This window comes from Staurois parvus, unplaced genomic scaffold (genome assembly GCF_062004578.1).
Source record: "Staurois parvus isolate SC_StPar_1 unplaced genomic scaffold, SC_StPar_1.0 ptg000475l, whole genome shotgun sequence".
NCBI lineage: Eukaryota > Metazoa > Chordata > Amphibia > Anura > Ranidae > Staurois > Staurois parvus.
Window position 1 is genome coordinate 3401525 of NW_028318271.1, and position 15620 is coordinate 3417144.

General features: G+C 43.8%; 1 protein-coding gene across 1 annotated transcript in view; it reads left to right on the top strand.

Moving 5' to 3' along the window:
• The first annotated feature begins 9306 nt into the window (after window positions 1–9306).
• Window positions 9307–15620, top strand: part of AMACR (alpha-methylacyl-CoA racemase) — a 71189-nt gene continuing 64875 nt past the window's right edge. The window contains exon 1 of the mRNA XM_089689450.1: window positions 9307–9374. The gene's annotated coding sequence lies outside the window, so the exon portion shown is untranslated. The remainder of the gene's footprint in view (window positions 9375–15620) is intronic.

Below are 15620 nucleotides of genomic sequence, written 5' to 3' on the forward strand. Positions count from 1 at the left end.
ACTGTGGGGGTGGGGGCCTGGGCAGAATGGGGGAAACATATGGTACACAAGGAGGGTGTTGTGGGGCAATTACTAAAGCCAATCCCCTGTATGGCTCTCTCTGCAGCAGCTGAAAGCTGATGGGTGGGAGAGGAGAAGAAGATAGCTTTAGGCTGCTGCAGAGAGAGTCATACATGGAATTGGCTCCTGTAATCGCCCCTCCGCTGTTCTGATCACCCTCCCTGCCTACATCTGATTCACCCAGCTACCTGGGCCCCCCTGCTGGCCTGGGCCCCCAACAAGAATACTGGTGGTACCCCCTTATCCACGGCCCTGGGTAGGAAGAACAATTAGTGGGGAGTCATTTACGTTAAGGCAAGAATGCATTAAAATGGACCTAAACAACTAAACCCATCAATTTAATTGTTTCAAAACCACTTACATTCCCGGCATGCTGAGATTACTAACTGTTACATTGTTTGTGCTCTCAACCAAACTGACAACCCATCAAATGGCTGGTGTCATAACTGACCACATGTGTATCATCAAAACAGTTGCAAATCAAACAGAGGCTAAGATGGCAGCTTCCTTGGCTGAAAAGGATAGGAGGGTTTAGTTCCCCTTTAAGGTAAACACTGTTAGACTTTGGAAACACTTTAAGGCATAAATAAAGTCTCAATACTTACCTGTCTAACGGTCTTGCCTTGGCATTGTCTGCTAAATGCCGGTCTTCAGGCCGCTTCATTGGCCAGTGGGGGATGATGTCACTCCTGCGCATGTGCATAATCACATCACTTGGAGACCGGCCCAGCACTATAAGCCGAGCTACGCAATATACAGTACCAGAGGAGACAGAGAGCAGAGAGGTAGGGGCATTTTATTGCAGAAAAAACAGCGCATGTCTCTTCTGCAGTAAGAGCCTTTCTGCTCACAGTTTTTTACAGTGGGACTTGAGGTTAGTTTTAAAGCAGAACTCCAGGGATTTTTTTTTTTTTTGCATATACAGTGGGGATCGAAAGTTTGGGCACCCCAGCTAAAAATTTGTATTAATGTGCATAAAGAAGCCAAGGAAAGATGGAAAAATCTCCAAAAGGCATCAAATTACAGATTAGACATTCTTATAATATGTCAACAAAAGTTAGATTTTATTTCCATCATTTACACTTTCAAAATAACAGAAAACAAAAAAATGGCGTCTGCAAAAGTTTGGGCACCCTGCAGAGGTAATATCTTGTACTGCCCCCTTTGGCAAGTATCACAGCTTGTAAACACTTTTTGTAGCCAGCCAAGAGTCTTTCAATTCTTGTTTGAGGTATCTTTGCCCATTCTTCCTTACAAAAGTCTTCCAGTTCTTTGAGATTTCTGGGCTGTCTGTCACGCACTGCTCTTTTAAGGTCTATCCATAGATTTTCAATTATGTTGAGGTCAGGAGATTGTGAAGGCCATGGCAAAACCTTCAGTTTACGCCTCTTGATGTAATCCCCCGTGAATTTCGAGGTGTGTTTAGGATCATTATCCATTTGTAGAAGCCGTCCTCTCTAACTTCAGCTTTTTCACAGATGGCATCAAGTTACCATCCAAAATTTTATTGAATCCATTTTTACTTTTTACTCGTGAGATGTTCCCTGTGCCACTGGCTGCAACACAACCCCAAAGCATGATTGATCCAACCCCATGCTTAACAGTTGGACAGAGGTTCTTTTCATTAAATTCTGTGCCCCTTCTTCTCCAAACGTACCTTTGCTCATTCCAGCCAAAAAGTTCAATTTTAACCTCATCGGTCCACAGAACATGTTTCCAAAATGCATCAGGCTTGTCTATATGTTCATTTGCAAAGTTCAAACGATGATTTTTGTGGTGAGGACGTAGAAGAGGTTTTCTTCTGATGACTCTTCCATGAAGACCATATTTGTACAAGTATCTCTTTATAGTGGAATAGTGTACCACAACTCCAGTGTCTGCCAGATCTTTCTGGAGGGATCGTGCAGTCAAACGTGGGTTTTGAATTGTTTTTCTCACAATCCTGCGAGCTGTTCTGTCTGATATTTTTCTTGGTCTTCCAGATCTTGCTTTAACTTCCACTGTTCCTGATGACTGCCATTTCTTAATTACATTCCAAACAGAGGATATTGACATCTGAAAACGCTTTGCTATCTTCTTATAGCCTTCTCCAGCTTTGTGAGCATCAACCATTTTCAGTTTCAGTTTTTTAGACAACTGCTTAGAAGAACCCATGGTGCTGATTGTTGGGGCAAGGTCAGATGAGTCTGGGCATTTAAAACCTTTGAGATTGACATCACCTGGTCTTCCCAGACGATGATTGAGAACAATCCATGACACTGGCAGGTCTCAGCTTGGCAAAGGGGGCAGTGCATGCTATAAATTCTGCAGGATGCCCAAACTTTTGTAGACGCCATTTTTTTGTTTTCTGTTATTTTGAAAGTGTAAATGATGGAAATAAAATCTAACTTTTGTTGACATATTATAAGAATGTCTAATCTGTAATTTGATGCCTTTTGGAGATTTTTCCATCTTTCCTTGGCTTCTTTATGCACATTAATACAACTTTTTAGCTGGGGTGCCCAAACTTTCGATCCCCACTGTATGTGATTTTGCATTTCCGAGTAGAGGGCATGCACTAGCAGTGCACGTGCCCTACCTGCACCGCTATTCGCAGCCTCGGTTGTCAATCACCAGGTCTCAGACGGTGATTACTTGCTGGCACCCAGTGATCGCAGAGCATTACCGATGGAGGGAGAGAACTGTATGTAAACAATACAGTTCTCTCCCCTGTCAGCTCCTGCACACTGCTTTGCCTGGTTCTGCATAGCACAGCCAGGCAAAGCAGTGTGCTTACAATTGAAAGCACTAACACAGCCCCCATAGTAAAACAGCACACAGTTAACCCTTCGATCATCCCACATGTTAACCCCTTCCTGCCTAGTGCCATTAGTGCAGTGTCAGTGCTTTTTATTAGTACTGATCACTGTATTGGTGTCACTGGGGATGTCAGTGACACCAAGTCAGTTCCCCCCAATGTCAGAATGCCTGCCGCAGTCCCGCTATAAGTCACTGATCGGCACTACTAGTAGAGAAAAGAAAAAAAAATTCCCAGTATATATACCGCCATTTGTAAACACTATAACTTTCATGTAAACCAATTAATTTGCACGTATTGGGATTTTTGTTTTAGCAAAGACATGTAGCAGAATACATTTTGGCCTAAATTTATGATGAAGTTTGATTTTTAAAATTTTTTTTACTGGACATGTTTGACCTCCCTGTCAATATTTTTGAATGACGAAGTGGTACATTGTTTCGCATGGAAATTTGTTGTTTTCTATTGTAGGTCTGTAATTCTTAGGAATAACTGGCTTAAATCTGTCCAAACAAGAGACTAGTAAACATCCCGGGTATGATAAAGTTTGAAACACAAAATCATAAATTATAATATAATAAACAATTATAAATAATTATACAAAATAATAATATAATAATAAATTTAATTCAATAATGTAATCAAACCAAAACCACTGAAATTTGAAATAGAGCGCCAAGTTCGCACATCACTGAGCTCAATCGCGAATCATTGCTGTCGTCACTTTTAGTGTCTGATAACAAATTTCCCCACGAATCGCTATCATTCAAAATTGTCGGTCTTTTTTTTTATATAGTGCAAAAACACGGAGGCGATCAAATACCACTGAAAGAAAGCTCTATGCATGGGAAAAAGGATGTGAATTTCATTTGGGTGCAGCGTTGCATGACTGCGCAATTGTCATGTAACTGAAGATGGTGGTAGCTCTCGCACTCCTGCAGCTGAAAGGTCTCCCCAGAGCAGCCATCTCCACTTGATGCCAGTACTCTCCTCGGCTACTCTGTACACTCTGGCCAAACCCGGCCTCTTCCAGAACAGTTCAGCTTGGCGTGAACTCTCACACACTCCTTCCACTTGCCAAGTCTTTCTCCAACTCCCTGTTGTCTCTATTTTATACCCGCCTGCCCCTTGGTGATTGCTCATGGGTTCCATAGCTTAAAGTGTTACTAAATCCCGGACCCTGCATTCTCTATATCTGGTCTCCCCGGACCCTGCATTCACTATATCTGGTCTCCCCGGACCCTGCATTCACTATATCTGGTCTCCCCGGACCCTGCATTCACTATATCTGGTCTCCCTGGACCCTGCATTCACTATATCTGGTCTCCCAGGACCCTGCATTCACTATATCTGGTCTCCCCGGACCCTGCATTCACTATATCTGGTCTCCCCGGGCCCTGCATTCACTATATCTGGTCTCCCCGGACCCTGCATTCACTTTATCTGGTCTCCCTGGATCCTGCATTCACTATATCTGGTCTCCCTGGACCCTGCATTCACTAAATCCGGTCTCCCCGGTCCCTGCATTCATTATATTTGGTCTCCCACAGTACACACAACATGGAAATGTAATTTCCGGGCACAATGCATGTAGTTGTGGCACCTAGTGGGGGTTAAAGCAGGCAGTGAGGAGGGGAGACAGTGCCTCCTTAATGTCTGGCAAATGCTATTAAAGTGTTACTAAACCCCGGACCCTGCATTCACTATATCTGGTCTCTCCACAGTACACAAAACATGGAAACTATTTTAGTAAATATAAACTGCTAAATACTAGAAAAGGTATTTAGCAGTTTATATTTACTAAAATAATCAGCAGTTAGAGCAGTCTTGTGACTTCTATCAGTGTCCAGCAGAGCACATGTTAAAGCATGTAGGAGGAGTTCTGCTCTAGGAGGATGCAGGACCCCTAAACAGTCCTGATTGGCACTGTGCTGATCACATACAATCTCCCAAGAAAAAATAACCAACCTCTCTAGCAATACACACCAAACTGAGCATGTGCAGAGTGACTCCACGTGTTATGTCTTATCAGGAGAAAGAGGGGGGACACTGGAAGAAGCGGAGGATCAGAGAAGACAGGATCAAACAGCCTTTTTACAAAATGCAGAGGATTAGCTTCCTAGGATCCACAGTGAGTATAAAAAGCATGCTTTACTGCATCTAAATCACTTATTAATACCTCCATATTTGAAGCTAATTAAAAGGGAATTTTGAGGTGGTACATGGTCTTGGCTTCGATCGCTTCCTTTGTCCGGGGGGCTTCACCACTTTGCTTTCGGGGCTACGGACTGGAGGGGACAGCGTTCCACATTTGGTGGCAGTGCCCCAAGGTGAGGTGCTTTTGGATCTGAATCTATAATATAGTCGATTCCTTTACTCAAGTGAAAGTGTTACTAAACCCAGGACCCCTCCATTCATATATATCTGGTCTCCCACAGTACAGAGAACATGGAAATGCTATTATTTTAGTAAATATAAACTGCTAAATACCTTTTCTCTTCAACAGTTAAAGCAGTCTTGTAATTTCTATCAGTGTCCAGCTGAGCACTGGTTAATTTTATAGGAGGAGTTTTCATTCTCCTCTGACCATCTTATGAGGCTGCATAACCTCTGACCCTCAGTCTGGACAGTGCTAAATGACCCTGGGCCAATCACATGCACCCTCCCAAAGAAAAAAAAACTCTCTAGCACAAAACTCCAAACTCAGCATGTGCAGAGTGACTCCTAGAGCTCTATGTTATCAGCAGATGGATTGGGGACAATAAAAGAAGGGGAGGATTAGAGAAGACAGGATCAAACAGCCGTTTTTCACAATGCGGAGGATTAACCCCTTAGCTTCCACAGTGAGTATAACAAGCATGCTTTACTGCATATACAGACTGATTTTACTGTTGTGGGTTTAGTAACATTTTATTATTAGTGAATAGATTGGATAGTATACTATGTTTACTTGTTTTAAACTTTTTTTTACATTTCTTCAGTTACTTCCTAGTTTCCATGCCTAAGCAAATTATGTCATACATCCCAGGAGTTTTCAAGAGGGGAGGAGGGGCTTTCTCAGCTAAGCAAACCCTCTCCTGCTTGCATGCCTGAGCTAAGGGCAGGTTGATTCCAGGAAGTAAATATTACATGAATCATCTGCCCTTACTCAAGATGGCCATGGCCAGAAATGCTAGGGGGTGTTTTCCAAAGTGATTTCTCAACAAAATAAAGAATGGGCACAGGTCAGCAGTGTAAAGTTACAGAGGAGGTCTAGTACAAGAATTGCTCGGACGTTTGTGGCGATACCTCACGTGTGTGATTTGAACACCATTTACATATGTGGGCATGGCCTACGTATGCGTTCACCACTATGTGTGGGCACGAGGGGGGGGGGGCACTTTAAACAGTTTTTTTGCACTGTTCCTTTAAAAAAAATTGTAAGCACTTTTATTCTTATCACAAGAAATGCATGCATACCTTGTGATAGAAATAATTAGTGACAGGTCCTCTTTATGGAGAGATATCACAACTTGATTACTGCAACTCCCTCCTCACTGGCCTGCCTCACCACAGGCTATCCCCTCTTCAGTCGATCCTGAATACGGTGGCCAGACTCATCCACCTCACCAACCGCTCCGTTTCCGCCACCCCCCTCTGCCAATCCTTCCACCGGCTTCCGATTGCCCAATGGATCAAATTCAAAATCCTAACACTGATGTACAAAGCTGTCCATAACTCTGCCTCGAACTACATCACCGACCTGATATCCAAATACCACCCAAAACGCACCCTCCGCTCCTCACAAGACCTCCTTCTCTCTAGTTCCCTGGTCTCCTCCTTCCATGCCCACCTCCAGGACTTCTCCAGGGCATCACCCATCCTCTGGAACTCCCTACCCCAATCTATCAGACTATCACCTACTCTCCTCTCCTTTAGGCGCACCCTGAAAACCCACCTCTTCAGGGAAGCCTACCCCGCCCTCTGCTAATTGCCGATCTCATCCACTCCTCCTACCATTCCATCCCCCACAGCTATTCCTCCTGTACCACTATCCCCTCCCTCCTAGATTGTAAGCTCCAAGGAGCAGGGTCCTCGAACCCCTCGTGTATCGCATTGTATTGTTATTGTACTGTCGCATGTTCTGTCTCCCATTGTAATGTACAGCGGTGAGCGAACTGTTGGCGCTATATAAATACTGTATAATAATATTATGGGGTCAACAGGACCCCACATCTCTCCTCTGCAATGTAAAGCATTGGATCAAAAAAAAGCATTGATCTAGTGCTTTAAAAAAAAAAAAAAAAAATGGCCAAAACCAGAAGTGACATAGCTCCAGTCCTCCAAAGGCATGTAGAGTGGAGGCCATCTTTCTTTCACTAATCTCTATGCCCAGTGCTGGGATAGTTCAATGGTTTCTCAGGTAAGGCTGCAAATTACCAAGCGGCCAAAGCGGGCAGGCGGCGGTGGCGAGGTTTTTTCGGCACCTGTATTGGTGCTTTGTTTCATATCTGCTGATGGCCGAAAAGGGTGTTTTCCGCCAAAACTTTTTCGACCACTGAAATTTTGGTGCATCCCTATCATTTATCCACTGTGATGATAGAGAGACATGCCTGCAGATCAACCTTGGTGACAACTATGGCCCCCCATCAAAGGTACATTGAAGTGAGCGAGTATAGCCACCCAAGAAAAGGAAGTGTGCTTTTCGCATGAATTACCAGGCAAAGATAACAGAAGAAAACTAGTACAGCTACCACATCTATAGACTAGTGAGCTGTAATACTGAATATTAAATATTTGTTTTTGGGTTTAGGTAAACTGTAACACTTCCCATTTGCAATCCCTATGTCAACATTCCTCAGCAAGATACTCCAAGGTGGGAATATATTCAGAAACACCCTTTACTTTGAACTATGAAGGCTAGCTGATGACACTTTGCACAGCTCTCAAACCTGACTGTCACTGATGATCCAATCAAAGTGGTTCCTGATCATATGAGCACAATGTCAGCTATGATCACATGCAGGCTTTACTGGCAAAATACTGTAAGCCTGCAGATGTCTCTGCAGAAGAAGATAACATTGTGAATATGTTTAATGTTGGAAATATATATATATATATATATATATTGCTAAAAAAAAAAATGAAAGGAACAATTTGAAAACACATCCAAACTCAATGGGGAAAAATATAATTCTGGATATCTATACTGATATGGACTGGGTAATGTGTTAGGAACGTAAAGACGCCCCATCATTTGATGGAAATGAAATGATCAAACTATAGAGGACTGAATTCAAAGACACCCCGAAAATTAAAGTGAAAAATGATGCAGCAGGCTAGTCCATTTTGATGAAATTTCATTGCAGGAACTCAAAATGGTACTTTGTATGGCCCCCACCTGCTTGTATGCATGCCTGACAACATCGGGGCGTGCTCCTAATGAGATGACGGATGGTGTCCTGGGGTATTTCCTCCCAGATCTGGACCAGGGCATTACTGAGCTCCTGGACAGTCTGAGGTGCAACATGGCAGCATCAAATGGACCGAAACATGATATCCCAGAGGTGTTCTATATAGGGTTGCCATCTATTGATCACTTAATAATCGTAGAAAAGTTTACAATCGGGTCCTTCATTTCCACCCATAAGGGCCTTACGTATTCCTGTCATCCGCGCCCATGGGTGGGTGTGGAATCAGCCACCCACAGGATATTAGAAGATATAGGTGGATTTAGGAATGTAGGTATTGGCTCTGAGGAAGAGGCACGTCCTCGAAATGCGTCAGCAAGTTGGAGGTCTAGGAATCCCATTACGGATATCATTCAGTAAGACTGGACCTTGCTGTACTTTGTATGATGTGCACTTGACACTGTTATCCTTTGTGAGTATATTACTACTTCTTTTGTACAATAACTGGTTTTTATAGGTAATGCAGCAGACCTGTGCGCCCTCTGTTTGTTTCTTTGCATGCAGTACATTTGGATTTCCCTGGTCCGTTGAGGTCAGCAAGGTGCGCACCTTTAAAGCATCCCCTATGTGGTTCTAGCCTTTGCGGAGTCCATCTTCCAGCGCAGGAATATATACATATGCCATGTTCGATGCCCATACATGGATTGAAATTCGGACTGTCTGAACGTTGGACCGACTTTAGTGTCCTCAGATTATTGAAGCCTATCATGTAAAAACAAATGATATCAGTGATCAATACACCAAGAGCAGGACATTCTAAGCTGCAAGGATTCAGTTCCTGAAAGAAAATTGTGTCTTTACATTAACAAGTAACAAAGAATGAGAAACACGAAGTTCACCTGCAGACAATAAACTGCACAGCATGCACAGTCCAAGGACATGAGAGCTAATAATAGAGCAGGCAGGAAACGTCTCAGCCAATCACAGGGAGAGGAAGGGAAATCACCATGCGCTGCAACCAATGAGCATTCAGCTTTCTCCTGACTGCAGAGAGGGAGGAGTCTACAAGCAGGAAGTGTTCTGTACACAGAGCTGTACAAGGAGGATAACTGTTCATCAGAGAGCAGGTAATACTGACATATATATATAGAGAGCACTGAGCTGTGTACAGGGGAATGTGTCCTATATAGAGAGCACTGAGCTGTGTACAGGGGAACGTGTCCTATAGAGAGCACTGAGCTGTGTACAGGGGAACGTGTCATATATAGAGAGAGAACTGAGCTGTGTACAGGGGAACGTGTCATATATAGAGAGCACTGAGCTGTGTACAGGGGAATGTGTCCTATATAGAGAGAGAACTGAGCTGTGTACAGGGGAATGTGTCCTATATAGAGAGAGAACTGAGCTGTGTACAGGGGAACGTGTCCTATATAGAGAGAGAACTGAGCTGTGTACAGGGGAATGTGTCCTATATAGAGAGAGAACTGAGCTGTGTACAGGGGAATGTGTCCTATATAGAGAGCACTGAGCTGTGTACAGGGGAATGTGTCCTATATAGAGAGCACTGAGCTGTGTACAGGGGAATGTGTCCTATATAGAGAGAGAACTGAGCTGTGTACAGGGGAATGTGTCCTATATAGAGAGCACTGAGCTGTGTACAGGGGAATGGGTCCTATGTAGAGAGCACTGAGCTGTGTACAGGGGAATGGATCATTTATAGAGAGCACTGAGCTGTGTACAGGGGAATGTGTCCTATATAGAGAGCACTGAGCTGTGTACAGGGGAATGGATCATTTATAGAGAGCACTGAGCTGTGTACAGGGGAATGTGTCCTATATAGAGAGCACTGAGCTGTGTACAGGGGAATGTGTCCTATATAGAGAGCACTGAGCTGTGTACAGGGGAATGTGTCATATATAGAGAGAGCACTGAGCTGTGTACAGGGGAACGGGTCCTGTATAGAGAGCACTGAGCTGTGTACAGGGGAACGGGTCCTGTATAGAGAGAGAACTGAGCTGTGTACAGGGGAACGGGTCCTGTATAGAGAGAGAACTGAGCTGTGTACAGGGGAATGGGTCCTATGTAGAGAGCACTGAGCTGTCTACAGGGGAACGTGTCCTATATAGAGAGAGCACTGAGCTGTGTACAGGGGAACGGGTCCTATATAGAGAGCACTGAGCTGTGTACAGGGGAACGGGTCCTATATAGAGAGCACTGAGCTGTGTACAGGGGAATGGATCATATATAGAGAGCACTGAGCTGTGTACAGGGGAATGTGTCCTATATAGAGAGCACTGAGCTGTGTACAGGGGAACGTGTCCTATAGAGAGCACTGAGCTGTGTACAGGGGAACGTGTCATATATAGAGAGAGAACTGAGCTGTGTACAGGGGAACGTGTCATATATAGAGAGCACTGAGCTGTGTACAGGGGAATGTGTCCTATATAGAGAGAGAACTGAGCTGTGTACAGGGGAATGTGTCCTATATAGAGAGAGAACTGAGCTGTGTACAGGGGAACGTGTCCTATATAGAGAGAGAACTGAGCTGTGTACAGGGGAATGTGTCCTATATAGAGAGAGAACTGAGCTGTGTACAGGGGAATGTGTCCTATATAGAGAGCACTGAGCTGTGTACAGGGGAATGTGTCCTATATAGAGAGCACTGAGCTGTGTACAGGGGAATGTGTCCTATATAGAGAGAGAACTGAGCTGTGTACAGGGGAATGTGTCCTATATAGAGAGCACTGAGCTGTGTACAGGGGAATGGGTCCTATGTAGAGAGCACTGAGCTGTGTACAGGGGAATGGATCATTTATAGAGAGCACTGAGCTGTGTACAGGGGAATGTGTCCTATATAGAGAGCACTGAGCTGTGTACAGGGGAATGGATCATTTATAGAGAGCACTGAGCTGTGTACAGGGGAATGTGTCCTATATAGAGAGCACTGAGCTGTGTACAGGGGAATGTGTCCTATATAGAGAGCACTGAGCTGTGTACAGGGGAATGTGTCATATATAGAGAGAGCACTGAGCTGTGTACAGGGGAACGGGTCCTGTATAGAGAGCACTGAGCTGTGTACAGGGGAACGGGTCCTGTATAGAGAGAGAACTGAGCTGTGTACAGGGGAACGGGTCCTGTATAGAGAGAGAACTGAGCTGTGTACAGGGGAATGGGTCCTATGTAGAGAGCACTGAGCTGTCTACAGGGGAACGTGTCCTATATAGAGAGAGCACTGAGCTGTGTACAGGGGAACGGGTCCTATATAGAGAGCACTGAGCTGTGTACAGGGGAACGGGTCCTATATAGAGAGCACTGAGCTGTGTACAGGGGAATGGATCATATATAGAGAGCACTGAGCTGTGTACAGGGGAATGGATCATATATAGAGAGCACTGAGCTGTGTACAGGGGAATGGATCATATATAGAGAGCACTGAGCTGTATACAGGGGAACGTGTCCTATATAGAGAGCACTGAGCTGTGTACAGGGGAAGGTGTCCTATATAGAGAGCACTGAGCTGTGTACAGAGGAACAGGTCATATATAGAGAGCACTGAGCTGTGTACAGGTGAACGGGTCCTATATAGAGAGCACTGAGCTGTGTACAGGGGAACGGGTCCTATATAGAGAGCACTGAGCTGTGTACAGGGGAACGGGTCATATATAGAGAGCACTGAGCTGTGTACAGGGGAACGGGTCATATATAGAGAGCACTGAGCTGTGTACAGGGGAACGGGTCCTGTATAGAGAGCAATGAGCTGTGTACAGGGGAACGGGTCCTGTATAGAGAGCAATGAGCTGTGTACAGGGGAACGGGTCATATATAGATAGCACTGAGCTGTGTACAGGGGAACGGGTCATATATAGATAGCACTGAGCTGTGTACAGGGGAATGGGTCCTATATAGAGAGCACTGAGCTGTGTACAGGGGAACCCATTTACTCTGATACCCCTAACCAAAATCTAGTGGAACCAATTGCCTTCAGAAGTCATCTAATTAGTAAATAGTCCACCTGTGTGTAATTTACTCTCAGTATAAATACAGCTGTTCTGTGAAGCCCTCAGAGGTTTCTTAGTGAAGCCATGAAGGCCAAGGAACACACCAGACAGGTCAGGGATAAAGTTGTGGAGAATTTTAAAGTGGGGTTAGGTTATAAAAAAAAATATCCCAAGCTTAGAACATCTCACAGAGCACTGTTCAATCCATCATCGGAAACTGGAAAGAGTGTAGCACAACTGCAGACCTACCAAGACATGGCCATCCACCTAAACTGACAGGCCGGGCAAGGAGAGCATTAACCACTTGCTGACCGCAGATAGCTAAATGATGGCTTCACTGCGGCCGGCCAGTTCTGGGATGGTGTCATATGACGTCCTCCCAGAACATGCCCTCCTGCGCGCCCCCGGCGATCTCCGTGTAGTTTGTAGTTTTAAAATTATAAATCCTACACCGAAGAGCTTTATATTGTGAGAATCACAAGACCCAGACCTACATTTTGATGCATAGTATGTCTCTGAAATATTACAAATGAAGGCACAGTCGCTGTTTATAAATTGCCCTTCAAATTTGAGGTGGCTAGAGTGGAGTTTCAATGAATGTCAATGGGCGGCGTGAGTTGCAAACAAATGGTCATATTGTGAAAACTATCAGGACTGTGGCTTAGCCGTGGACATTTTTAGTGGCAGCAGGGATAGCTGAACGTTTTGATATAAGATTTGTGTAGGTGGGCTTGGAAATGAGGGAGTGATGGCAGTTTAGAAATCATGTCCTGATTTTTCAGCTCACACTCTAGTTTTGAACATTCCGCCATTCATTCCTATGGGGCCAATTTCACCACAAAAACGGCAATATTTCGTGAACCATTCAGCGAAACATTCCACAAAGTAATAGCACACCAATCGGGAACAATCCGCACGTTTCCGTATATTACTGTCTATGTAGTGTAAAAACTGTGGGAGGAGTTAGGGTGGTAAATTTGGCTATAATAATAAGAATATATATGTGAGATAACAGGAAGTGGTCTGTCATGCAAGAACACTTAATAATCCACAAAGTGCTTCTGTTCCTACATGTTTCACTAAAACATTAACTTCTGTAAAATTCTTCTTCCCATTCAAGTATATGGGGTGCTCAGCTTATGCCCTGCTATTGCATGCAAAGCATGTGGTTGCTGCGCACTAGTGCGGGGTTCAAGGGGTTAAAGCAGGCAGTGAGGAGGCGATACGTCTCCTCACTGCCTATCAAATGATGCTCTCTGAGGAGCGATCCAAATGCAGATCGGTCTTTTAGAGAACAAAGCTAGTGTTAATGAGCCTGCAAATATTTTTTTTTTCACTGTATATACCTTTATTGATCATGCACTGTCATGAAGGCTGCATGTGGTCCCCAAGCTCTCAGGTGAATAATTCTGGCTCAGACAGATTTTAGTATAAAGGGATGCTTTAGTGTAGTAAGACGGTATTATTATACAAAGTTCTCTTTGCTGTACCAAAAAAATCCTTGTCATAAAGCATTTAAATACCATCCTGTTAAGTGGAAGTACTTTTCATTCCTGTCTTATCGCAGTTTGGCATCCTGTTATTTTCAACCAAAAAAAATATATATATTTGGATACACTTCAAACGTGAAAGTACTCTGCTTTACGAACCTGAAAAAGCAGAAAATTATAGTAAGTAAGTAAATGGTTTGCTAAGAGAGACGAAAAGTAAAAAAAAAAAAAGATATTGTGCACTTAGGATTATTATGCATGGTTAGGTAGAATTTCGGTCAGTCAGCAAAAAAAAAAAAAGCTGAAATATTTGAATGTGAACTTTCTTATGTGCTCAAAGTTTTGTCATTCTGATCAGCTTGTCTTGTGATCCTGACACCCCTGCTAAACAGAACAGTTAGATCCCAGATCTCCACAGCAATCCAAGACCTTTATTCATTCCAGGGCACACCTCAACCTGCTGATTTGACTGTGAAGCACACTAATCCGTGCCCATTGTGTTCCATATTAGGCTGCATTCACGCTATAGCAGCATGTTAACGCATGCTAAATTGCATTTTATGCTTGCATTGCAGTTCATTGACAATTGCACTCAATCATGGCAAGCAGATGCGAGTGTTTTGCAGAAATAGACTGCTCAGGAAATATTGACGAAAAAAAGTGCAATGCTGAAAAAGGTGCATGAGATACTTGCTACATTTGTCATGCGTAGTGTAGCCCATTGAAAGAAATGAGCTGCCCTATGCATGTAACACATGGCCATTTTGATTCATTTTTACATTATTTATCACATATGGATGATTTTATTCTCTTACAGAGACGGAATGTGCAGGAAATCATGGCCTGCCCTGATGTCAGTGAGGGGATCTGTGACCTCCTGGTCATTTTCCTCTCCCCAGCCAGGAGGTCTCTCTTCAGGAGATCCCCTCCGCCAAGTACTTGGAGGACTTTGGAGAACAGGCTTCAGCAGGTGCCTAAGAAGTGGAGTTCCCCTTGCTAGGTAGGACCTACCAGCTCCCACCAGGCACTTAGGAGTCAAGGCATTTGGCCTTATCTTGCAGTGGGACTGTGCTGCAATAGCCGCTCAACACCATCCCACCACATCTGGTGTGAATGGACCCTAAAGCTCTTTGAAGGAAGGCAAATCCCCTCTTAAATACTTGTCACCAGACTAAGTGTCTTCATTGGAAGATTTCCACTCTGTTCTTGTTGGTGACAACTCAAAATTCTGCATTTCCCTTTTTCTTTCATTTTCATAGAATAAAGTTCCCTATTCAGAATACAGACAACAATAAAAACAAAAAAACCAAACTCAAACCCAAGAAGTAGCTAGTACATTGCCCTTGTACCTTAAAAATGTATGAAGGTCAAAATGCAGATATGGTCGCATAAAAATGATAAGGCAGCACATAGAATCGACCATGTTGGATGTGAAGCCCAGCAGCTCCAGCGTTGGGAGTATGGGTACTGTGTTGGATGGACTGGGTTGTTTTCTAGTATTAAAAACCTGACAGAGGTTCTAGCCCTACCTACTATTTCATGCCCCTACCGAATACATGTCCTCGTCTTCACGTATTTCTAAGCCCACACATGTGGAATCTCTGCATTCTCTAGAAGGCTTCTAAGTTAGAGTTGAACTTCCGAAATTTGAGAAAAGTCTTGGAGATTTGTTTTATGGCCTCTCTTCCTTGTGGCCTAAAGTGTTAGTAAACCCAGGACCCTGCATTCACTATAACTGGTCTACAGTACACAGAACATGGAAATGCAACTATTTTAGTAAATATAAACTGCTAAATACCTTTTCTCATCAGCAGTCTTGTGATTTCTATCAGTGTCCAGCTGAGCACTGGTTAATTTTATAGGAGGCGTTTTCATTCTCCTTTGA